Source organism: Vombatus ursinus, unplaced genomic scaffold (genome assembly GCF_900497805.2).
Source record: "Vombatus ursinus unplaced genomic scaffold, bare-nosed wombat genome assembly UNPS02014781.1, whole genome shotgun sequence".
NCBI classification, from domain to species: domain Eukaryota; kingdom Metazoa; phylum Chordata; class Mammalia; order Diprotodontia; family Vombatidae; genus Vombatus; species Vombatus ursinus.
The window spans coordinates 45,490,539-45,515,642 of NW_020954559.1; the positions used below are offsets into that span (position 1 = coordinate 45,490,539).

The following is a 25,104-nucleotide window of genomic DNA, read 5'->3' on the forward strand; positions in this document are numbered from 1 at the left end:
AGGGAAAAGGAGAGGGGACAGGGCAGAGAAGGAGGGGAAGGGGAGAAGGGGGAGAGGAGAAGGTAAGGGGGGTAAGGCGAAGGAGGTGTAGGCGGAGCTAATGTCACTATTATCCCAGCTACTAGGAGAACACCTGCCCTGCTGCGCCTGGGGCGCCCGCCCGGCCCAGGCCCGGAGCTCCAGGCCCGAGCACACGCGGCTCGGCGCAGCCCGGACACAGGGAGCGCGGCGCCCTCACACCCACTCCCCGGGGAGAGCGCAGGGACCGTAAGGCCGTGAAGCTCGAGCCCTCCCCAGCCCCCTCCCTCCGTGCCCCTCCTCCTCCGCCGCGGGCAGGGAAGGGGAGGGGAGGGGAGGGGGTCGGGAGCGCGGCTGCGAGGATCAGGTGCCGGGTTCCCCTCTCGGCTCCTGTCAATCAGAGGCGCAGGCCTTCGTCCTTTTGTACACCGGGGCGGGCCCCCACGTGACGGGAAGCGGCGGCGGGGCCCGGACGGAGCCCCTGGGGGAGCTGCGGAGCCAACCCGGAGCGGGGCCGGGCGGGGCCGAGCCGGGCGGAGGGCGCGTGTGCGGGGCCCAGCAGTCTCGGGCCTTGGCAGCTGCCAGAGCCGGAGTAGCGTGCGGGAGGCTGGGCGGCGGGCTGCGCAACGCGGCTCGGAGCGAGGAGGCCTAGACTGGGCGAGCGCCGGTGAGGGGGGTCCTGGGGCCCCGGGCGGGCCGGGCCGGGCTGTCACAGCCAGCTGGGGCGGGGGCGGGCGGAGGGCGGCGGGGCGGCAGCGCCGGAGCCCCGGAGGACGCGACCGGGCTGTGGTGTGCGTGCGTGTGTGTGAGGTTGGGGAGGACGGGGCTGTGTGCGATATCCTGGTGTGTGCCGATGTGTTTGTGCTTTAGGAGGATGGGGTGCAGTGTGTGTGTGTGTGAGAGAGACAGAGATTCAGGAGTCTGGGATTCTGTGTGTATGATCTAGTAGTGTGTGTGTGTGTGTGTGTGTGTGTGAAAGAGTGTCAGGAGGCTGGGATTCAGTGTGTGTGATCTCGTAGTGTGTGTGTGAGAGAGAGTGTCAGGAGGCTGGGATTCAGTGTGTGTGTGTGTGTGAGAGAGAGAGAGAGATTCAGGAGGCTGGGATTCTGTGTATGATCTAGTAGTGTGTGTGTCTGTGAGAGAGAGAGAGTGTCAGGAGGCTGGGATTCTGTGTGTGTGATCTTGTAGTGTGTGTGTGTGTGTGAGAGAGAGATTCAGGAGGCTGGGATTCTGTGTGTATGATCTTGTGGGGTGTGTGTGTGTGTTGGGGGCTGTATGTGGTTTAGGAGAATGGGACTCTGTATGGGAGTTAGGAGGATGGGACTTAATGATTTTTTGTGTGTATATTAGGTTGGGGTTGTATGTGGTTTAGGAGGATAAGACTTGTGTGTGGGGGGTTAGGAGGATGACACTTTGTGCGTGTGTGTGTGTGTGTGTGTATGTGTGACTTGGGGTTTGTATGTTTTAGGTGGGGAGTATATATGGTTTGGGAGGATAGGACTCTGTGTGGGTGTGGGTGTGTTTTAGGTTAGGGGTGTGTGTGTGTGTGGCTTAAGTTACGAGTTAATTGTGTCTGTAGGTTAGAAGGATGCAGCCCTGGATGTCTGTGTGTTTGGGGGATGGGGAGAGATCCTGGAGACTCATTGTTTGATTTGGAAGTCAAGGTTGAATACCCTAATGACTAGGAAAGTGAATGAAGAGAATACCCCTGTGGTCTTTTCCCCCATACCTTGGACCATTTGGGGGCAAGGTGCAAGTGTGTGTAAATCATAAGTTGTTCCTAGGGATCTTGAAGTTTTAGAATATTGAAGGTTTATCTTTGCCCCAATGGACAAGAGAACCTCATGGATGAAAAGGTATTGGGGTCCAGTGTTGAATTCAAATGGCTGGCTCTTTAGGACAGATAGAATTGCTCAAAGACAAAATCCTGGGAGATTTTTCTCTTTGCATTGTGAGGTGCAGGTAGTGAATTAGTTTTCACTTGTAGTTGATAACTATCTCCCCTTTGAGTACAGGGAGCTTTCCATAAATATGGACAAAGGGCTTAGTTTTCAGGCACCTGTACTTGTCAACATTGCAACCAGAACTGTTAGGTTCACCTGTATGGAATCTCCTTTCGCTGCATTTGTCCACAAAGCTGACCAGGGCCCGTGGATTATCTGCTGTCCACAAGGATTCCATGTAGTCATCATTAATGTTAGTTTTGTAGGTTGAAATTTAATTGAGTACGGGGTTAATCACTTTTGATATTACTGCACTGTGAGAGACTTCATCTATTTGTTTTCAGAGAGGTCGGAATATTAGCATTATTGTATTTGGCAGATTAAAGCATTGATAAATCCTGTACGAGCATAGTAGTACTATAATGTGAGATGCTTTATTTGTAGGTCAGAATTGATGTCTGAAAACTGGCCCTTTGCTCAAATGAAGCCTGAAGTTGGTGCCCAACTACTCTTTTGTAGTTTTTGTGCTTCCTCTTTTGTAGTTAGACCAAAGTAGGAAGACATCTGAGTTTTACTACAAGACATGGGGGAAAAACATTTGGACAGTTTTTGTCCTTTCCTGCTTGCTAAGTCTACTTCCTTTGCCTCTTGTCTTCAAAACACCCACGAAGCCAGTCCTTTTTGGCTCAGCGTTTTTTTTTTTTTTAAAGCAGCTGCAGTGGTGTGGAAAGAGCATTGGTTTAGCAAGTCAGATACTTGGGTGTTAACACAGATTCTTAGACTAAAACAGTGACCTTGGAAAAAAAAATCAGTTGATCTTTGGGCCTCTTTTCATTATCTTTGAAGTTAGTAAATTGAGCTGGAAGACCTCTAGATTTTCTTCCAGTACAAAACTTCTTTATTTCTATGTGCTTTTGATTGCTGTCTTCGACAGTAAATGATCTATATTTCTGAATAAGTTCACTTGTGGATTCTCTAACCTAATTTCTGTTTATGCAATGGTTAAGTTAGAATAGAAATCATAACAACACACTTAGCTTTCATTCATTCTGTGTCGTTTTCAGTCATGTATTTATTTCTAAGATAGTTTTCATCCAACTTTAAGATAATATGATTATTAGAGATCATCTAATTCAACCTCTCATTCTAGGCTTAAATCCTTTCTAAAGGATCCTTGATATGTGATAGTTCAGTTTCTGCTTAACTGCTTAAATATGTCCAGTCAGAGCATACTCAATACCTTATAATGTCATTTGTTTCATTGTTGGATGGCTTTAGTCACTGAAGTCTTTGAAAATGAACGGAAACTATTACACTTTTAAAATGCTACAGATTCAAATTCCAATGTTCTACTGGCCCTTTTATTGAAGGAAAATGAAGTCCAAATATATTTAAAAGATTTTTTAATAGACCCCCTCCTGCTTGTATTAAGAGTTTGAGATTCTCTTAAAGAAACTCTAGGCATTTTACTTAATGAGTTTAAGCCTTTTCATCTTGGTTAGAATCCAGTCCTCATTAGAAATACATTAAAGTAATTATTTTCTGGAGCCAGGTGTTGGAAGGATATTCAGTAATTTGGCCCATACTTAGAACCCATTTCCTGTGTGACAAGATGGACCAGTTTTTCTGTATTAAAACAAACAAACCAACCCACTCAAACACCCCCCTTCCCCAAGAACTGCAAAGTGAATGTAGAATAACTTCTCATATTGGCTAAGGTTTTCTAATATTAAATATTAATAGAAAAATTGCTGTCTCATATAAGAAAAAGCTAAACACTGGTTTCAAAATATACAAGCAACATGAAACTAAGATGTTTCTTTAGTAGCACAATCTAAAGTAGTTAATTTGTTAACTGTTAAAAATGTAGCTAAAAAAAGCTAACACAATATTTTGGAAATCTGACACTGAGGAAAGTACTGTTTATTAAATATTCCATTCCAAAGATCATTACTCCACCCTTATAAGCTGATCTGTCTTGAACTGGTATTAACAGATAGGTCAGAATCTAAACTGAATTTACCTAGGTTAAAAAAAATTACATTTGGGAATGTCATACAAACTTTGCAGTTACAGTTGTACACATAGATTATACACCATTAGCAGCAGCATCTTTAAATAAGGATAGTAAATATACAAAACATGATTATTTCTTTATATCCTTACAGATAGTTTTTTCACTTTAGTGAACTCTTTTGTGTGTTAGTGGAATATAGGGAGACTAAATAATGTGTAGACATAGTGCTATTTTTCAAATGGGGAAAAGAATAGATTCTGGTAAACATAGGTAAAACTTTGATGGCTATCCCAGAGAAAATAATAGTAACAGCTAGCATTTATATAGTACTTTAAGGTTTTCAATATACTTTATATGTTATCTCACTTAATCCTTACAACAACTTCTAAGGTAGATGCTGTAATTATCTCCATTTTACAGATGAGGAGACTGAGTCTGAGAGAGGTTGAGTGACTTATCCAGGGTCATATAGATACTGTCTGGGACAGGATTTAAACTCAGGTCTTCCTGACTCCAACATTCTATCGTTGTGCCACCTCACTGCCCACAGAATTCTAGAGTAGATTATTAAACAGATGTTTTATAAGAACTTAAAAAAAAGAGTTGGACACTAGGAACCAGTATGGGTTCAGTAAGAATGTCATGCTAAACTAACTTCATTTTCCTTTTTGATAAGGTTACAAAATTAAAAGACCATGGGAATGCCCAAGATCTAGTATTTTCTTTTCTTTTTTTTAATTTAATTTTTTTGGTTACATTTTAAGTTCTGAACTATCTCTCCCCCTCTCCATGTGTGTGTGTGTGTGTGTGTGTGTGTGTGTGTGTGTGTGTATGTAAAACCATACTATGCATACTTCTATTTATCAGTTCTTTCTCTGGAAGTAGATAGCATCTTTCTTTGTAGTTGATTTGAGTAATTATAATACTCAGAACAACTTAGTCATTCACAGTTATTCTTCAAATAATATTTTTGTTACTGCATACAACATTCTCTTGGTTCTGCTCATTTCACTCTTCCTTATTTCTTGCAAATTTTTCCATGTTTTCCTGAAATCAACTTGCTCATCATTTCTTTTTTAAATGTTTTTTTTTTAAAAAATATTTTTAGTTTTCATCATTCACTTCCATAAGATTTTGAGTTTTAAATTTTCTTCCCATCCCTTCCTTCCCCCCTCCCCAAAATAGTGTGCAATCTGATATAGGTTTTACTTATATGTTCATATTAAACATATTTTCACATTAGTTGTGAAATAAAGAAGAATTAGAATTAATGAGAGGAACTATGAGAAAGAACAAACAAAACAAAAGGAGAGCAAATAGTATGCTTCCATCTGCATTCAGACTCCAGAGTTCTTTATCTTGATGTGGATAGCATTTTCCATAGTAAATCTTTGAGGCCTTTGGAGATGTCTTAGATCCTTGTATTGCCAGGAAGGGTTAAGTGTATCAATATTTGTCATCATACACTGTGGCTGTTACTCTGTACAACATTCTTCTGGTTCTGCTCACTTCACTCAGCATCAGACCATACAAGTCTTTCCAGGTTTTTCTGAAGTCAGCCTGTTCATCATTTCTTGTATCACAATAGTATTCCATTACATTCATATACCACAGCTTGTTCAGCCATTTCCCGATTGATGGACATTCTCTCAATTTCCAGTTCTTTGCCACCACAAAAAGAGCTGCTGTAAATATTTTTGTACATGTGGGTCTTTCCCCATTTATGTGGTCTCTCTGGGATATAGCCCTAGAAGTGCTATTGCTGGGTCAAAGGGTATGTACAGTTTTATAACCCTTTGGACATAGTTCCAAATTGTTCTCCAGAATGGTTGGATCAGTTCACAACTCCACCGACAATGCATTAGTGTTCCAATTTTCCCACATCTTCTCCAACATTTATCATTTTCCTGTTTTGTCATGTTGACCAGTCTGATAGGTGTGATGTGGTACCTCAGAGTTGTTTTGATTTGCATTTCTCTAATCAAAAGTGATTTAGAGCATTTTTTCATATGACTATAGATGGCTTTCATTTCTTCATCTGAGAACTGCCTGTTCACATCCTTTGACCATTTATCAATTGGGCAATGACTTGTATTGTTATAAATTTGACTTAATTCTCTATATATTTTAGAAATGAGGCTCTTACCAGAGAGACTGGTTGTAAAAATTCTTTCTCAATTTTCTACCTTCCTTCTAATCTCGGTTATGTTGGCTTTGTTTGTGTAAAAACTTTAATATAATCAAAGTTATCCATTTTGCTTTTCATAATGTACTCTATCTCCTGTTTGGTTATGAATTCTTCTGTTTTCCATAAATCTGATAGGTAAACTATTCCTTGCTCTCCCAGTTTGCTTATAGAATCAGCCTTTATATCTAAATCATGAACCCATTTTGACTTAATTTTGGTATATGGTGTGAGATTTTGATCTATGCCTAGTTTCTGCCATACTGTTTTCCAGTTTTCCCAGTTTTTGTAAAAGAGTGGGTTCTTATCCCAGAAGCTGGGGTCTTTGAGTTTATCAAATAATAGATTACTATAGTCATTGACACTGTGTCTTGCATACTTAACCTATTCCACTGATCCACCACTTTATTGCTTAGCCAGTACCAAGGAGTTTTGATGATTGCTGCTTTATAATACAATTTAAGATCTAGAATTGCTAGGCCACCTTCCCCTGCATTTCTTTTCATTAGTTCCTTTGATATTCTAGACCTTTTGTTATTCCAAATGAATCTTATTATTTTTTCTAACTCTATAAAATATTTTTTTGGTAGTTTGATTGGTATGGCACTGAATAAAGTAAATTAGCTTAGGTAGAGTTGTCATTTTTAGTATATTAGCTCAGCCTACCCATGAGCAACTGATGTTCTTCAAGTTATTTAGATCTGACTTTATTTGTGCGAAAAGTGTTTTGTAATTGTGTTCATATAGTTCCTGGGTTTGTTTTGGGAGGTAGACTCCTAAATATTTTATAATGTCTTACAGTAACTTTAAATGGAATTTCTCTTTCTATCTCTTGCTGTTGGACTTTGTTGGTAACATATAGAAATGCCGATGATCTATGTGGATTTAACTTTGCTAAAGTTGTTTATTATTTCAAGTAGTTTTTTACTTGATTCTCTAGGATTCTCTCAGTATATCATATCATCTGCATAGAGTGATAGTTTTGTTTCTTCTTTGCCTATTCTAATACCTTCAATTTCTTTTCTTCTCTTATTGCTAAAGCTAACATTTCCAGTACGATATTGAACAACAGTGGTGATAATGGACATCCTAGTTTCACCCCCGATCTTACTGGAAATGTTTCTAGCTTGTCCCCATTACATATGATGCTTGCTGAAGATTTTAAGTAGATGCTATTTATTATTTTAGGGAAGACTCCATTTATTCCTGTGTTCTCTAATGTTTTTAATAGGAATGGGTGTTGTATTTTGTCAAAAGGTTTTTCTGCATCTATTGAGATGATCATGTGGTTTCTGATGGTTTTGGTGTTGATGTGATCAATTATGCTGATAGTTTTCCTAATATTGAACCAGCCCTGCATTCCTGGTATAAACTCTACCAGGTCATACTGTATTATTCTTGTGATAAGTTGCTGTAATCTATTTGTAATATTTTATTTAAAATTTTTTGCATCTATATTCATTAGGGAAATTGGTCTGTAATTTTCTTTTTCTGTTTTGACTCTTCCCGGTTTAGGTATCAACACCATATTTGTATCATAAGAAGAATTTGGTAAGACTCCTTCACCTATTTTCCCAAATAGTCTATATAGTATTGGAATTAATTGTTATTTAAATGTTTGATAGAATTCGCTTGTAAATCCATTTGACCCTGGAGATTTTTTCCTAGGGAGTTCATCAATGGCTTGTTCAATTTCTTTTTCTGAGATGGGGTTATTTAAGTATTTTACTTCCTCTTCTGTTAATCTGGCCAATTTATATTTTTGTAAATATATATCCATTTCACTAAGATTGTCAAATTTGTTGGCATACAGTTGGGCAAAATAGTTCCTAATTATTATTTTAATTTCCTTTTCCTTGGTGGTGGCTTCACCCTTTTCATTTTTGATACTGGTAGTTTGGTTTTCTTCTTTCTTTTTTTTAATTAAATTAACCAAAGGTTTATCTATTTTATTGGTTTTTTCATAAAACCAGCTCTTAGTTTTATTCATTAGTTCAATAGTTTTCTTAATTTCAATTTTCTTAATTTCTCCTTTGGTTTTCAGTATTTCTAATTTGGTGTTTAATTGAGGATTTTTAATTTGTTCTTTTTCTAGTTTTTCTTAGTTGTATGCCCAATTCATTGATCTCCTCTTTTTCTATTTTATTCATCTATGCATTCAGAGATATAAAACTTCCCCTAAGAACTACTTTCGCTGCATCCCGTAAGTTTTGGTATGTTGTCTCATTACTGTCATTCTCTTGAATGAAGTTATTGATTGTTTCTATGATTTGATGTTTAACCCAATCATTTTTTAGGATTAGATTATTTAGTTTCCAATTATTTTTTAGTCTGTCTTTCCATGGCCCTTTATTACATATAATTTTTATTGTATCATGATCTGAAAAGGAAGCATTCAATATTTCTGCCTTTCTGCAATGGATTGTGAGGTTTTTATGCTCTAGTACATGGTCAGTTTTTGTGTATGTGCCACGTACTGCCGAGAAAAAAGTATATTCCTTTCTATCCCCATTCAGTTTTCTCCAGAGGTCTGTCATTCCTAACTTTTTTAATGTTCGGTTCACCTCCTTAACTTCTTTCTTGTTTATTTTGTGGTTAGATTTATGTAGTTCAGAGAGGGGGAGATTGAGGTCCTCCACTAGTATAGTTTTGTTGTCTGTTTCTTCCTGTAACTCCCTGAACGTCTCCTCTAAGAATTTGGATGCTATACCATTTGGTGCATATGTGTTTAGTAATGATATTACTTCATTGTCTATGGGGCCTTTAAGCAGGATGTAGTTTCCTTCCTTATCTCTTTTGATAAGATCTATTTTTGCTTTTGTTTTGTCTGAGATCAGGGTTACTACCCCTGCTTTTTTTACTTCAGCTGAAGCATAATATATTCTGTTCCAGCCTTTTACCTTTACCCTGTCTGTGTCACTCTTTTTCAAGTGTGTTTCCTGTACACACCATATTGTAGGACTATGATTTTTAATCCATTCTGCTGTCTGCTTCTGTTTTATGGGAGAGTTCATCCCATTCACATTCACAGTTAGGATTACTATCTGTGTGTTTTTCTCCATCCTTTTTCTCCCGTTTATGCTTTTCATTCTCCTTTCTCCTTTTCCCTTCTCACTAGTGTTTTGCTTTTGACCACAGCCTCCCTCAGTCCCTCCTCCTTTCTATTAGCTCCTTCCCTTTTCTTCCCCTTTACCCTTACAGCTTCTTCCCTCCCTTCTATCCCCCCTCCCTTTTCTTTCCCCTTTTCCCTCCTACTGCCTAAAGAGTTTAGACTTCTATACTTGATTATGTTATTCCTGTCTTGAGCCAAATCTGATGAGAGTAAGGTTCAAACAATGCTCATCTCCCTCCCTTCTTTCCTTCTGCTGTAATAGGTTTTTGTGCCTTTTCCTGTGATGTAATTTACCTTTGTCTGTCTCCTCCTTTCCTTTTCTCTTAGTACATTTTCTTAGTTAAATCAGATTAATCCACTTCCTTGAATCCATTTAATCTACTTGATTAGATTTCTTATCATTAAAATTATATATATAATATATAAATTATATATATGAATAAATATGTACATGTATATTTATATATCATATACATATATATTATAAATATAATAGATATAAATAATATATATTATTTATATATTATTTATCATTTTTTATCATTATCAAGTCAATTTATACCTATCCCCTTTATGTATACCCCTTTAACATGGTGTAATAACAATACAGCTCTTAAGAGTTACAAGTGTCATCTTCCCTTATAGGGATGTAAACAGTTTGCCCTTATTAACAACATGTTGTATTTTTCTGTCACATTTACCTTTTTATGTCTCTCTTGAGTCTTGTATATGAAGATCAAATTTTCTGTTGAGCTCTGGTCTTTTTATCAGGAAGGCTTGGAAGTCCCCTATTTCGTTGAATGTCCATCTCCTCCCCTGAAAGTTCATGCTCATTTTCGCTGGGTAGTTGATCCTTCGTTGTAATCCAAGCTCTTGTGCCTTACAGAATATTATATTCCATGCTCTACGGTCTTTTAATGTAGAGGCTGCAAGGTTCTGTGTAATCCTGACTGTGGTTCCATGATATTTAAATTTATTTCTTTCTGGCCTGCTTGCAGTATTTTCTCTTTCACCTGGTAATTTTGAAATTTGGCTACTATATTCCTTGGCGTTTTCAATTTGGGATCTCTTTCAGGAGGTGATAGATGGATTCTTTCTATGGATATTTTACCCTCTGGTTCTAAGACCTCAGGGCAGTTTTCCTTTATGATTTCCTGAAAGATACTGTCCAAGCTCTTATTTTCATCATGATTTTCATGTAGACCAATAATTTTTAAATTGTCTCTCCTGGATCAATTTTCCAGGTCAGTTGTTTTATCAGTGAGGCATTTTACGTTTCCATCTATTTTTTCATTCTTTTGTTTCTGTTTGACTGATTCGTGCTCTCTCATAGAGTCATTAGCTTCCATTTGCCCTATTCTAATTTTTAATGAATTGTTTTCTTCTATTAGATTTTGTACCTCCTTCCCCATTTGTCCAATTGTATTTTTTAGGGACTTGTTTTCTTCAGTGTACTTTTTTTCCAGTTGGCCAATTATATTTTTTAAGGACTTGTTTTCTACAGTTAATTTTTGTCCTTCTTTTTCCAGGTTATTGACTCTCTTTTGCATACCTCTCATTTTTTCTTCTACCTATCTCATCTGACTTTTAAAATCCTTCTTGAACTCTTCTAAGAAGGCTTTTTGGGCTTCAGACCAATTCATATTTCCTTTTGTGGTTCCAGATGTGGATATGTTGACAATGTTGTCCTCTTCAGCATTTCTGCCTTGGTCTTCACTGTTCTCATCATATGAATCTATGGCATGTTTCTTTTTGCTCATAGTTCTTATTTCCTGGCCTTTAAAGAGATTGAGCTCTGCTGCTGAGGAGCAGAGGGCACTGACCCAAGCTTCTTGTGTTGGGAGCCTAGGGCCTGGTCACTGGCTTTGTGTGCTGGGGCCTCCAATGTTGGCAGTTGGAGGCTGTAGGGTTCTGGCAGCTTACCTGGTGTTGGGCTGGAATCAGCAAGACTGGAACTCTAAGGCAACGCTAGGTTGCCTGCTTTTCCTTTCCTTTTTGATTTCTTCAGCTCCTTTCAGATGGATGTTGTAGGGTGTTTATCTGCCTGCAGCCCTTTGTAATGCTGCTTCCCTTATTTTTGCTGAGGCACTGGGAGACCCAGTTGCTATAGAACGCCTAGGCACCTGCTGGTTTTCTGAGCTGGTTTCCACTGGTTCCCCAGCCCTCACTGAGGCACTGGGGGTCCAGGTGTTGGTGTTTACTTGCTCCACTACCTGGGTTTCAGGATCTCCTCCTGGTATGCTGAGGTGGGGCTTTCTGCTAGCTTGATGGGACACCTCCCAATCTGTATTGCTTCCCTTCCCCCAGGGCAGGAGGGGCCTTTCCAGTTAATCCCTCAAGCTACCTGGGCTACAGGGCTGCTGCACCCCGTCTTCCTTCTGGTTCAGCTGTTCCAGGATTTTTCCATGGGTGATATTTTCTGGGTTTTCAGGGGTTAATACAGGAGGGTAAGAGCGACTTACCTCTTACTCTGCCATCTTGGCTCCAGAAAGCGGAACTCCCATAGCGTTCTTAGGTACTGACTTTCTTGACCTACTTCATATACAGCCTTCATTTTCAGTCTTTAGGTCTTTGCTCTAGCTGTCTTCATTCCTGGAATACTCTCACTCCTCACCTCTGTCTTAGAGAATCCCTTACTTTCTTCATGACTTAGCTCAAATGCTGCCTTCTTCATAAAGCCTTTTCTGATCCCCCTGACAATGGCTAGTGCCTTCCCTCTCTAAACTGGTGTGTGTGTACTAGCTTTTATTTATTCTCTGTGTGTATATATATATATACACATAAATACACACATGTACATATTTATATGTTATCTCCCCTAATAGAATGTAAGCTATTTGAGAGCAAGAATTATTTAACTTTTGTCTTTCTATCACCTGGGGCTTGGCATATGATGGATGCTTAATAAATGTGTATTGATTGATAGAATCAGGATTCAACAGGATATTCATAAATTAGAAGAACTGGCCAAACCAAAAAGTAAAATATAACAAGTATAGGTATATAGTCTGATATTAGGTTTAAATAATGTACATAGATATATGATGGGGGAAACCTGGCTTAATAGGAGTTTTTTTTGGAAAAGACAAAAGTTTTAATAGACTAAAATTTCCCTGTAAGCTATTGTTATGCCGCTGTTACTTTAAAAAAAAAAGCTAATGTCCTATTTGGTCTGCATCAATAGTACATTAAACGGTATATTAAAGGAGGTCAATGTTCTATACATTAGACCACTGGAATATAGTGTGCACTTGCGATTGTCACATTTTCAGAGGGACATTGTATGTCTAGAAGAAGGCCCCTAGGGTGATAAGGGGATTTGGAAAATATTATTTAAAGACAGGTGAGGGAACTAGGGATGGTTAGACAGGAGAAAAGAAGAGTAAAGAGTGACATGATAGCTGTCTTTAGGTATTTGAAGAGTGGCAAAGAAATTAGGTTTATTTTTTATTCTCACATTCCATGAAGAGAACACTGAATTTAGATGTCAGAAAACCTGATATCTGACTACATTTTACTGTATTAAAAAAAATCAAATATTATAATGAAACAGAAACTCCTTGAGGATTTTTGTCATTGTATTCCCATTGCATAGTGCAGTAATTGGCATATAATAAATGCTGATTGAATTGAATAGTATTGAAGGATCTCCTGTTCTCTGTACCTCTCCCAGTTGTATAAGTGTGAAAATGTGGTCTGCTGGAGAAAACTTTGGAAAGCTTATCTGTTTCTGTCTCATAATGTGAAAACTGTAAGGAATGTCTGTGTCATTCATATAAGGATTTAATAAAGATGAGTAAGGCCTCAGTAGTACTTACATGCTTTCAGTCACTTTTAAAAATATGTAATTGTCCCCCCATCATAGAATTGTAGACTTAGAGATCAAAAGTCCACCTACTTCATTGATCTTATTTTACAGATGGCTTGCCCAAAGTCACGTAGGTGGTAAGTGTCTAAGACTGGATTTGAACTTAGGTCCTCATATTTCAAAACCTTATTAGCTTTTTCTACTGTATCATGCCACCTCTGTAATGATTTGGTATCCTCTTTTAGATATCATAAAAATTGATCTCTCATTGCTTTCAAAATCATTACCTTCAGCTGAGATTTCTTCTCAGCCCAATGTAGCTGCTCTTTCCAATGCCTATTTCTGATGCAAACGAGGCACTGAAATGTTGAGTCCAGATATTGTTCGGTTGTAACCAGTGATGATGGTTTTGTTGTGTAAAAGCCAACAAGTCTATTCCATTTTTCATCAATTTGTTGTTTTCCCTCCAGTTTCATCTGCGAATGCTCTTGAAATGATCTGGCTTACTTGATTTTTAAACCAAGGTTTCTGAAGACTTATTTACCCTTTCCATTGCTGTTTGCTGTTTTGTGAGGTGAAAATCCCATGAAATAAAGTAGGAAAACACTTATTTTAGCCATTAGAATAATATAATTTTAGAAATGTAAAAGACTTTGAGGTCATCTAGTATAACCCTCTCATCTAAGACAAAACTAAGAAGTCACAATTATTTGCCCCGGGTCCCACTTCCATTTTGTGACAGGATAGTTAAAGTGATTTTTTTTTTTTAGCCTCTTTCTCACTCCCTCAGCCAGTGGCTATGAAAGGGAGCAGTGAGAATCAAAGTATAAGACTAGAGAAGAATAGAAAGCAAGAAATCAAGGCTACATATAGCACTGGCTAGAGCATCAGTCTCTGAATATCCACCACTGACTTTTTTTTTGTCTTTTAGTAAAATGTTTTATTTGTCTGAAGGAAAACAAACAAGCCACATATAGAGGACTATCAGAGGAGTAGTAAAGAAACAGGAAACCACTCTTTTTTGGCTACTTCCAGCATCAGACAATTTTTTTTTTTTGCTGGCATCTCAAAGGGCAAGGAAAGTTCATTTGTGGAATTTGTGGTGAAATTCTCATAGAAATAATCCTCCCTATATAGTAGAAGTTTCAGGCAGTTATTTCCAAATGTGGTTCCTAGTAAGGTCTTTTTGTTTTGATTGCATGTGGACAGTAGGAAACAAATGCCCCCAATATGGGGAAAAGATGTAGCTACTGTGTCTACGGGAACTCAGGCTGTACTTGTGCTACCTTGCGGAATGTGTGTGTGCCAGAGCCCTGCATCTCGCACCAGCTGATGGTTACCATCCAGACACCTGCTGATTCACTGTGGGCCACCCCTACTCCCAGCTCATTTTCTGCAGTTGTCACCAGGCAATTGGACCGTACATTGTCCAAGGGAAACCACGTTAGCCCACACGATGTCACTTGGGCAGAAACTCTTACATAGTTCAACCTTGTCTTTTTTCGGCAGCCTGAACGTCTTCCTTCCTGACTATTCCTCTAAAGGAGTTCTTGAGTGATGTGTATCTCACATATAAGATAGATTCTTTGTAAAGGCGAGAACTAATGTTAGAGACATTATAGGTTAAGATCATTCCCACATCTGGCAGCAGCTGGGACTCGGTCTCTTTGTTACTGACACCGCTGGAAGCTTGCTATTGTTGCTCAATTAAACCAGGAAGCCAGAGAGCAAGGAGAAGATGCATCCGTGCCAGGTGTAGGTGTCGCTGCAGGGGTTGGCCTCCTTCAGGTTACACAGTTGCTTCGCTGGGGCGCCATCCTTGGCTTTTTTTTTTTTGGTTAGGCAGTGGCGTTAAGTGACTTGCCCAGGGTCACACAGCTAGTAAAGGGTTATGTGTCTGAGGCTGGATTTGGACTCAAGTCCTTTTGAATCCAGGGCTGGTGATCTAATCACTGTGCCACCTAGTTGACCCCATCATTGGCTTTCTAAAATTAATTTTTATTTCTACCTTTTGTTTCACCTACTTTTTCCAGTGTATCTTTTCTTCCCCAACCTAGGGAACCTTCTCTTAAAACAAAGAATAAAGAAGAATGGGGACAAAAACAGTTCAGCAAAAGTAACCAACATATCCAAAAAAGTATTTTTATGTTTTCTCATGTTTCTTCATAGTCTTCATTTCTTATAGCACAGTAATAACCCATTACATCTTTGACTTCTAAGCCTTGCCTTTTTCTCTGTGGAACTTAATCATTATACTTAAGAATAGTACAGCATAGTTTTTATAGAATATTTTCTTTGAAATTAAGTAAAGCCTTTTTGGCCCATGAGGAGTAAATATATTATTATTCTGAAGACAACTGATTCGAAAAATAACTTCGAACTCATTTTTTTCCCCAGACCAATGATTTCACTGGTATAGGGAACTACCTCTACTAATATAGATCAATTATTATTTTTCAACTTATATTCTGAGAGTTGCTTGGGATACTGAATCATTAAGTAGCTTGTCCTGAATCACATAGCTAGTATGTGTCACACATGGGATTTGAACCCAGGTCCCTCCTGACTTTGAGACTAAATATTTATCCATTCCTATATACTACTTCATTTACCTGTGGACTCCATATCTTGTTTAAAATGCTATTATTAAACATAGGGAAAATAAAGCACAGTTTTACAGATATCATAATGGTTACTCAGTATCTCATATCACTTATTAAGTACTTCCCATTGTATTCCTAGGGACTCTAAATTAATTTACATTCATTCCTGGTATACAATCTAAGCACTCATTTGGGTAAATCTGCAGAAGTAACACAATAGAATAGAGACACTGAGTGAAGATTAAATATGGAGTAGTGGACTTGTGTTTTGAAAACAGAACCAAGCTAGGTAAGTACATTTGCGGGGCAGAGAACATGTTCTTAGAAAGAAAGTGTTGCATATTATTAACAAAGCCCAACAGCAAGAGATAGAAAGAGAAGTTACTGTGGACATTATAAAATATTTGGGATTCTACCTGCCAAAACGAACCCAGGAACTGTATGAACACAATTACAAAACACTTTTCACGCAATGTCAGATCTAAATAATTGGAAAAATATCAATTGCTCATGGGTAGACCAAGCTAATATAATAAAAATGACAATTCTACCTAAATTAATTTACTTATTCAGTGCCATACCAATCAAACTACCAAAATTTATTTTATAGAGCTAGAAAAAACAATAACATTTCATCTGGAAGAACAAAAGGTTCAGAGTATCAAAGGAATTAATGAAAAGAAATGCAAGGGAATGTGACCTGGCTGTACCAGCTCTTAAATTGTACTATAAAATAGCAATCATCAAAACTACTTGGTACTGGCTAAGAAATAGAGTGGTGGATCAGTGGAATAGGTTAAGTACACAAGACACTATAGTCAGTGACTATAGAAATCTACCGTTTGATCCAAAGATTCCAGCTTCTGGGATAAGAACTCACTATTTAACAAAAACAGCTGGGAAAACTGGAAAACAGTATGACAGAAACTAGACATAGACCAGCTACCTTACACCATACACTAAGATAAAGTCAAAATGGGTACAAGATTTAGATATAAAAGCTGATACTATAAGCAGACTAGGAGAGCAAGGAATAGTTAACCTGTCAGATCTGTGGAGAACAGAAGACTTTATGACCAAACAGGAGATAGAGAACATTATGAAATGCAAAATGGATGATTTTGATTACATTAAATTGAAAAGTTTTTGCACAAACAGAGCCAATGCAACTAAGATTAGAAGGAAAGCAGAAAGCTGGGAAACAATTTTTATAGCCAGTGTCTCTGATAAAGGCCTCATTTCTAAAATACATAGAGAACTGAGTCAAATTTATAGGATTACAAGTCATTCCCCAATTGACAAATGGTCAAAGCATATGAACAGGCAGTTTTCAGATGAAGAAATGAAAGCCATCTATAGTCATATGAAAAAATGCTCTAAATCACTATTGATTAGAGAAATGCAAATAGAAACAACCCTGAGGTACCACACTTTTGTGTGGCAAACATGACAAAACAGGAAAATGATCAATGTTGGAGAAGATGTGGGAAAATTGGAACACCAATGCATTGTCAGTGGAATTGTGAACTGATCCAGCCATTCTGGAGAGCAATTTGGAACTATGCCCAAAGGGTTATAAAACTGTACATACCCTTTGTCCTAGCAATACCATTTCTAGGTCTGTATCCCAAAGAGATCGTGAAAAAGGGAAAAGGACCCACATGTACAAAAATACTTATAGCAGCTCTTTTTGTCATGGCCAAGAATTGGAAATTAAGGGGATGCCCATCAGTTGGGGAATGACTGAACAAGTTGTGGTATATGAATGTAATGGAATACTGTTGTGCTATAAGAAATGATGAGTAGGCGGACTTCAGAAAAACCTGGAAAGACTTACATGAACTGATGCTGAGTGAAATGAGCAGAACTAGGAGAACATTGTACATAGTACACATTGTGCAATGACTAATTTTCATAGACTTGGCTTTTCTCAGCAGTGCAAGAATCTAAGATGACTCCAAAAGACTTATGATAGAAAATGCTGTCCAAATCCAGAGAAAGAACTATGGAGTCTGAATGCAGATTGAAGCATACTACTTGCTCTCTTTGTTTTTTTTCTTCTTTCTTGCGGTTCCTCCTATTGGTCCTAATTCTTCTTTACAACATGTCTAATGTGAAAATATGTTTAATATGAACGTAGATGTAGAACCTATATCAGATTGCATGCTTTCTTGGGGAGAGGAGAGGGAAGGGATGGGGAGAAAATTTAAAAGTCAAAATCTTATGGAAGTGAATGTTGAAAACTAATAATTAATTAATTATAAATTAATTTTTTGAAAAGCGCTGGAGAAGCAGAAATCTTCTAGTCTCTTTATGGAAGGTTTCCTTGTTAGTGACACTATTTGATAATAGAATACAATTGGCAGGGACCAAGTAATGTAAGTGATGGGGGAGGAGGGGAGTTGCTGAACCAAAATGATAAATAACTTGCTTCCCAGCAAAGACTTATTTTTAGAATTTCATTACATGTCTTTTTGAAGTACTGAAAAATTGAGGAGGCTGATCTTCTGATGTATTAAGAAGGCAGTCTGCTGTCCTTGTTAGAAGACTGCTCAAAGATTTAACAATCTAGTTTCAAGTCCCACTTCTGACACATACTGGCTTGGTGACCCTGGGCAGGTCACTTGACTTCTTTGTGTCCCTAGACATTTTCTAAGGCTACAAGTTAGTTACAGAGAAGGTACTGATCTGCACTGTAGAGGGAGTTTTCTCATGAAGAGTTCTCTACACTGAGGACACACAAAAAAAATTCTGAGATAATACCTGTGCTTGTCACAGTTTTTTTTGCGCTATTTTAATTTTTTTTCTTTTTTCTCTTTTTCTTTCTTTCTCTTTCTTTTGTTCTTTAATTTCTTCCTTCCTTCCTTCCCTTCCTTCCTTCCTTTTTTTTTTTTGCAGAAGGAAGTGGTATATTGCATAAGGTCGTGTATTGGCCAGACGGAACCATGAAATTTTGAATTTTCAAGATGAATGAGATCTTAGAGATGATCCAGTATAGCCCAACACCCTCATTTTGCAGAAAAGGAAACTGAAGTCCAAAGAGGTTGAATTACCTAGTCAAACACCTGGTTTCTGGCAGCACCAGGACGAGAAGCCAGGTCTCCAAACTCCCAGCCAGGTATTCTTTCTACTGTATACACTGCTGTCCATGGTCCACCTCAAATCAGTGGTAATACTCAAGTTAAGTGGTTGGTTTTCCAGGCTAGGGCTTGACATACTGTCTTCTGTAAGCCCTCAATCCATCCTTCTTTTTTCTGACAAGATTTTATCTTTAGATAAAACAAGTCTTAGAATTAAGTTCCTAGCCTGGGGCCCCTTAAAATGAGTCTTCAGGAGACTTCATAGCTCCTTTTTCACTGTCCTATGAAAAGTCATAAGAACTTTCTAAACTGCTTTCTGGCCTTTTATGTTCTCACAAGGGCCCATGGCAGGCCACTAAGTGGCCAATGAGAATAAGCCCACTTTCATCTAAGATAAATCCAAACCCCTTTCAGGGAATCATTTCAGATAGGAAGCTATCTCTAGTACTTCATTCCATAGCCTAAGCCCTAAGGTAATTTTTGCTAATTACAGGACTTCTCTAGCCAGACTAGTCAGGACCATAGCAGATCTAAGACACTTCCCTGTGGGAATTTCTCTATTTAGGTTTAGGTGAATATAAGTAGTAGTATGTTCTGTGAAGCACAGAGAAAGCTGCTACTTAAAAGAATCACCCATGCTGGAATTCACATGGAGCATGCTCTTAGAACTTGAGGGATATAGGAGCAGATGCTTTGGTAAGCTCCCTTACATCTCTAAGAATTTGTGAATGTAGGACCTTACTGATTACTTAATACCCTCATTTTACCAAGTAGGAAACATACCCTAATCCTTTCTCTCTACCATACCTAGTATAGAGGTATAATTCTGTATCAGCAATTTGTTCTCCAGGCTATTGGCATTTAGCCTTCTTTTAAAATGCAGGTATTCCTGGAAAGAGAAGTGCAGTAAGTCTTTATTACCTCAGTGTGAACTAATTTGTTACTTGACTTCTTTGATAAGAAAAACAAGAGCAACATGAGAACATTGGAAGCCTGGTTAGAAATTGGGATGCAGAGTGCTGAAAGGAAGGGGCAGGTCAGAAATGGTAGAGTGTGGGCACAGCCCTGCTAGATAGATTTCATTCACCAACCATTTTATTAAGTGGTCGGTCACTGCTTGATATAGTCTGTGAGACCCTGTGCTAAGTGCTGAGAATACAAAGATGGGTCTCATACCATGTTCTCAAGGAGTTTATAATCTATTGGGGATATAAGAACAAGTACATATATAGCTAAGATGTTACGTAGAAAGGGAAGGTTAGGTGCAAAGAAGAGGTCCAGACAGAATGTTACGTGAAAGATGAGCAAAAAATACCATTTATTTTTTTTCTGGGGAGTTAGTGAATATACAACTGACAGTGCTTTTGGTTTTACAAAGCATTTCACATAAATTATCTCATCACAACTGCCTCATAAGGTAGGTACTATAGGTATTATTGTAGCAGATGAGGAAACAGGCTCAGAGAGGTTAAGTCACTTGCATACAGTCACATAGTAAGTGACAGGTGGCGTTCAAATCCAGGGCTTTCTGATTCCTGATCCAGCACTGCCTCAAGGCTTCATGGAGAAAGTAACATCTGACATCAGTCTTCATCTCCTTCATGGATTGCCTAGGGTTGATCTCATACTGACTGATCAAGTTGGCTCAAATTCTAGAGGAACAGTCACAGAATATTTTAGCTTCAAAAGAAAAGTTGGAGGTTATCTAGTCCTAATGCAAGTCCCTTAATTTACTACTAAGGAAACTGAGACCCAGAAAGGTGAGGTGACTTGTCTAAGGTCACACAGCTAGTAAGTGACATCACTTACTAGGAATCTAGGTCTTTTGATTCCTAGTTCAGTGTTGGGGTCCATCACACTCTCTGCACATGCCCTTATTCTCAGAGTAGACTTGTTTCTGAAGCAGCAGGAGCAGCACTGATGATATTCACCAGTGGCTCTGGGAGCTTTGTGGTGGAAATAGTTTGGGGTGGGGGGGAATAGTTAAAGGACATCTCCTTTCTTAAGTGACTTTTAGTTCAGTAAAGTATGTTGAGTTTAACTCTCTAGTGTGAAATTCATAGTTCATTCATTCATCATTTATTAACTAAACTTTGCTGCCTCACATGATGTTTGAAATGCTGTATTATATTTATTTGTATATGTGACATATCTCCCTTACTAGATTTTTAAATGTAGGAACTGCCTTATTTATGTATTTCTCAAAGTGCCTTGCACATAGGCACTGCGTAAGTATTTGTCGAATGAATGATTGGAATTAAAATAGAAAGCCTTACTTAAACAATTTGATTTAAGAATAGACAGTTAATATGCCTAAACAGTTATAAAACTGTGCCTACCTTTTGATCTAGCACTACCACTGCTAGGTCTATAACCCAAACACATAAAAAAAGGGGGAAAGGACCTATTTATACAACAGTATTTATAGCAGCTCTTTTTTGTGATGACTAAGAATTAGAAATCAAAGGAAATCAAAGATGCCCATCAATTGGGGAAGGGCTAAACAAGTTGTGGTATATGATTGTAATGGAGTTGTACTATAAGAAATGACAAGCAGGATGGTTTCAGAAAAAACCTGGAAAGACTTACATGAACTGATGCATAGTGAAGTGAACAGAACCAGAAGATCTTTGATAGAACAGTAATAGCAATATTGTTCAACGAAGAACTGTGAATGACTTAGCTATTCTCAGCAATACAATGATCCAAGACAATTCCAAAGGACTAATGATGAAGCATTGTATCTGCCTCCAGAGAAATAACTGATGTTGTTTTAATATAGACTGAAGCATGCTATTTTTAACTTTCTTTCATTTTTTTCTTTTGCTTGAGGCTTCTTTACAAAATTACTAATATGGAAATGTTTTACATAATTGTACACATATATATAACCTTTATCTCATTGATTGCCATGGCAGGGTAGAGATAGAATTTGGAACTCAAAACTTTAAATAAAAATGTTTAAAAAATTGAAAAAAATAGACAGTTAAGAAATCATAGTTTCATAGATCTAGGACTAGAAGGATTCTCAGAGGCCTTTAGCCCAACCCTTTCATTTTACAGATGAAGAAACTCAGGAACAAAGATGTTAAGTGATTTGCCCATGGGCAAACACAGGATTTGAATCCAGATCCTCTTCCTTTGATGGCAGATTTTTTTCACTGTACTACATTGTCTCTATTTCAAGATTATCATACTTAAGACTATTAGCCATGGTGTATCATATACTTGTGTGTGCGTGTGTGTGTGTGTGTGTGTGTGTGTGTGTGTGTGTGTTTAGTCAGAAGATTAGATGCCTAAGAATTGTTATTTTTTTCCCTTACATATTACACTTGAGTGTTATCTCTCCAGAAGACCAGCTTTTTTACTACCAGCGTGTTGTTGTAATAAGTGTTTGTATTGAATTGAACTGGAGTAGAGAGCGCCCTGGGCTTAGTCATAAAACTCGGGTTCAAATTCTCCCCCTGCCCCCTTACTCGCCACGTGGCCTTGGGCAAGCATCTTAACCTTTCTTAATTTGTTTCCTCTTCTGTAAGATGGAGCTATTAATACTTACACTATCTACTTCATAGGATTATTGTGTGGATCAAATGAAAGTAACTAGAAAATGCTCTATAAATTTGTTCAGCTGTTATTGATTGTATATTGATATGTATATTATACATTTAAGTAACCGCTGAAGGGAGAGGAAGTAAGCTAAGTGGACTGATGAAAGTTCCTATTATCTGGCCTGATTGTATTTAGAGATTTTTGCTAGACATTCTCAAAGGCCACTGAAGCCTTTGGACCTTTGAGAGGTAAAGAGGGACTTTAAGAGATCATCCAGGCCAGTGCTTCTTAACCTGAGCTTCATGATCTGTTATTGTTTTTGTTTTTTTTTTTTTTGATAGGTATCTTTCAAAATAATTGATTTCCTTTGCAGTAAACCTATATATTTTATTTATGCCTTTAAAAACACTATTCTGGGAATCCATAGACTTAAAAAATAAAGGTTCAGAATTCCTAATCAAAGAATTCCTAGTTGCTTCATTTTATAGAAAAGGAAACAAAAGCTTTGAGAAAGTAAGTGACTTCTTCAAGGCCACGTGGATGGTGAGTGGCAAAACTGTAATTTGAACTCAGGGCTTCTGACTACAAATCCTGCCGTGTTTCAACTAGAACACATCACCCTTGAGATTCTGTGTCCCTATCAGTTCCTCCTTGTTAGAAAAGGAACTTTTAAGCTGTTCTCTTCAGATTCCATGCCATAATTTCATTCTAACTGATTATCGTTGAGGTTCATCACTCTTTCTCCACTTGCCCTTTCTCTGGGTTTGGTTCAGACTTGTTTCTGGAGCAACGGGAGCAGCATTAATGAGATTCATTTCAGTTCTATGGTGTTTCTGCTACACTCAAAAAAGTTATTGATGGTAGCAGAGGCACCATCATGCTATTCCCCTTTCCTCTGCTCCTGGTAAGCTTCAATGATATCAATATTTTCATGTTTCCCATTTCCCATTACATTTTTCTGTTATTTCCACGTACTTCAACTCCTAATTGCCACATTATACCTGGAGGACTTCAGTTAGATTTTTCTGATGAGCCAGCTGCATGTTTAAAAAAAAATCCCAGGACTTCTTTCCATAACCTAAACCTCTGCACTTTTCATTAAAAAACTAAACATGGTAGTAACTGCTGAACTTTTAAGAAATATTAAACTTTAGCTCATACTTAGAGTGGTCACCAGGAAAAATCATATTTCATTTTTTTCATGGCCTTGAGACCACATGGGTGCAACTAAGATTAATCACTCAAGTCATACCTCCCCCCTTTAAAATTATTGCTAGTCAGCAGAGCACAATATTTTGTGTAGCAAGGTAATGCTCCAGAGAACATATTTGTGTATATATGCTACTTAGACTTTTGAGACACTTGTGTGTTCATTTGTATTTTGTGTAGGTTTTGAAGGTAGGTAATTAATTCATAGAGAACCCACCACACTGTCCCATATTGATCAAGGTTTCAGAAATCTGCATCTCAGGATAACTGGGTAGGATATGTGTTCCAAGCTCAGTGGTCCACTTCATGTAGGAACTAAAGCCGCAGGACTGTCAGTAATTGTTAAAGCATAATAGAAATATAAACTGTGGTTCCTATTTTTAGTTCCTTTTTGTGAGGCAATTGATTACAAACTTAAGTATTTAGCTTTTGTGTTAGTATAAAGAGCTTGACAATGATCTCTTTTTATTTTCATTCAAGACGAAGAATTCCAAGTAATTAGTCAATAAACATTTACTATGTGCCAGGCACTGTACTAAGTGCTGGAGATACAAAAACAGGCAAAAGACAGTCTCTGGCTTCAAGTAGTTCACAATATAATGGAGGAGAAAACAAACAAACAGATATGTACAAATAGGCTAAATTCAGGATAAGTAGACAATAATTAAGAGAGGGAAAGGCACTAAAATTGAGAGATTTGGAAAAGTTTGCTGTAAGAAGATGAAATTTTAGTTGGGATTTAAAGGAAACTTGGAAAGGCAGTAGGCAGAGATAAGGAGGAAGAACATTGCAGACATAGGAGACAGCCAGAGAGAATGCCCAGAGTTGAAAGTATCTTGTTTGTGGAACAGCAAGGAAGCCATTGTCAGTGGATTGAAGAGTATATGGTGGAGCGTAAGGTGTAAGAAGACTGGAAAGGTAGGAGGGGGCTAAGTATGAAGGACTTTGAACACCAAATAGAGGATTTTGGATTTGATCTTGGAAGCTATGGGGAGCCACTGGAATTTAATGACTAGAGGGGTGACATGATTGAACCTGCGCTTTAGGAAAATCACTTCCGTGGCTGAAAGGAGGATGGATTGGAATGGGGAGAGACTTGAGGTAGAGAGACCCCTAGTAATCCAGGTATAAGGTGATGAGGAGCTACACCAAGGTCGTGGCAATGTTAGAGGACAGAAGAGGGCATGTTAGAAAGATGTTTCAAAGGTGAAATGGACTGGTCTTGGCAACAGAATGGATATGGAGATGAGAGATAATGAGGAGTCAGCAGTGACACTCAGGTTTTGAGCCTGAGGGAGTTGAAGAATGGTATTGCCCTCTACATATTGTCTTCTACAGTAATAGGTAAGATAGGAGGCAGGGGATAGCCTAGGGTTTTTGTTCATCGTGGCTGTTTGATACCTCTTTGGTGTTATAAGGTTTGTGTTTAAATCTCAGCTATGTCATTAGCTACCTATGTGATCTTAGGCAAGTCACTTAAACTTTCTGGGTTTCAGTTTCTTCATCTGTAAAAGAAGGTATAGTACTAGATAAAACCTTTATCTAGTTAAAGGTTAAAGATAACCTTTATCTAGTTAAAG

The 25,104-nt window shown here is 38.2% G+C and overlaps 1 protein-coding gene and 1 pseudogene across 7 annotated transcripts in view; one reads left to right on the forward strand and one right to left on the reverse strand.

Annotated features, from left to right (window-relative positions):
* The first annotated feature begins 625 nt into the window (after window positions 1-625).
* The window catches only part of LOC114046249 (transforming growth factor-beta receptor-associated protein 1), a 71,900-nt gene continuing 47,421 nt past the window's right edge, over window positions 626-25,104 (forward strand). For 4 of the 7 annotated variants that reach the window (XM_027866520.1, XM_027866515.1, XM_027866519.1 and 1 more), the window contains exons 1-2: window positions 626-685; window positions 18,585-18,804. The gene's annotated coding sequence lies outside the window, so the exon portion shown is untranslated. Of the gene's footprint in view, window positions 686-7,678; window positions 7,715-8,355; window positions 8,377-15,952; window positions 15,976-18,584; window positions 18,805-25,104 lie in introns of those variants that run through there. The other 3 variants (XM_027866516.1, XM_027866517.1, XM_027866518.1) reach the window with 3 other exon arrangements.
* LOC114046216 lies at window positions 14,340-18,836 on the reverse strand (annotated as a pseudogene).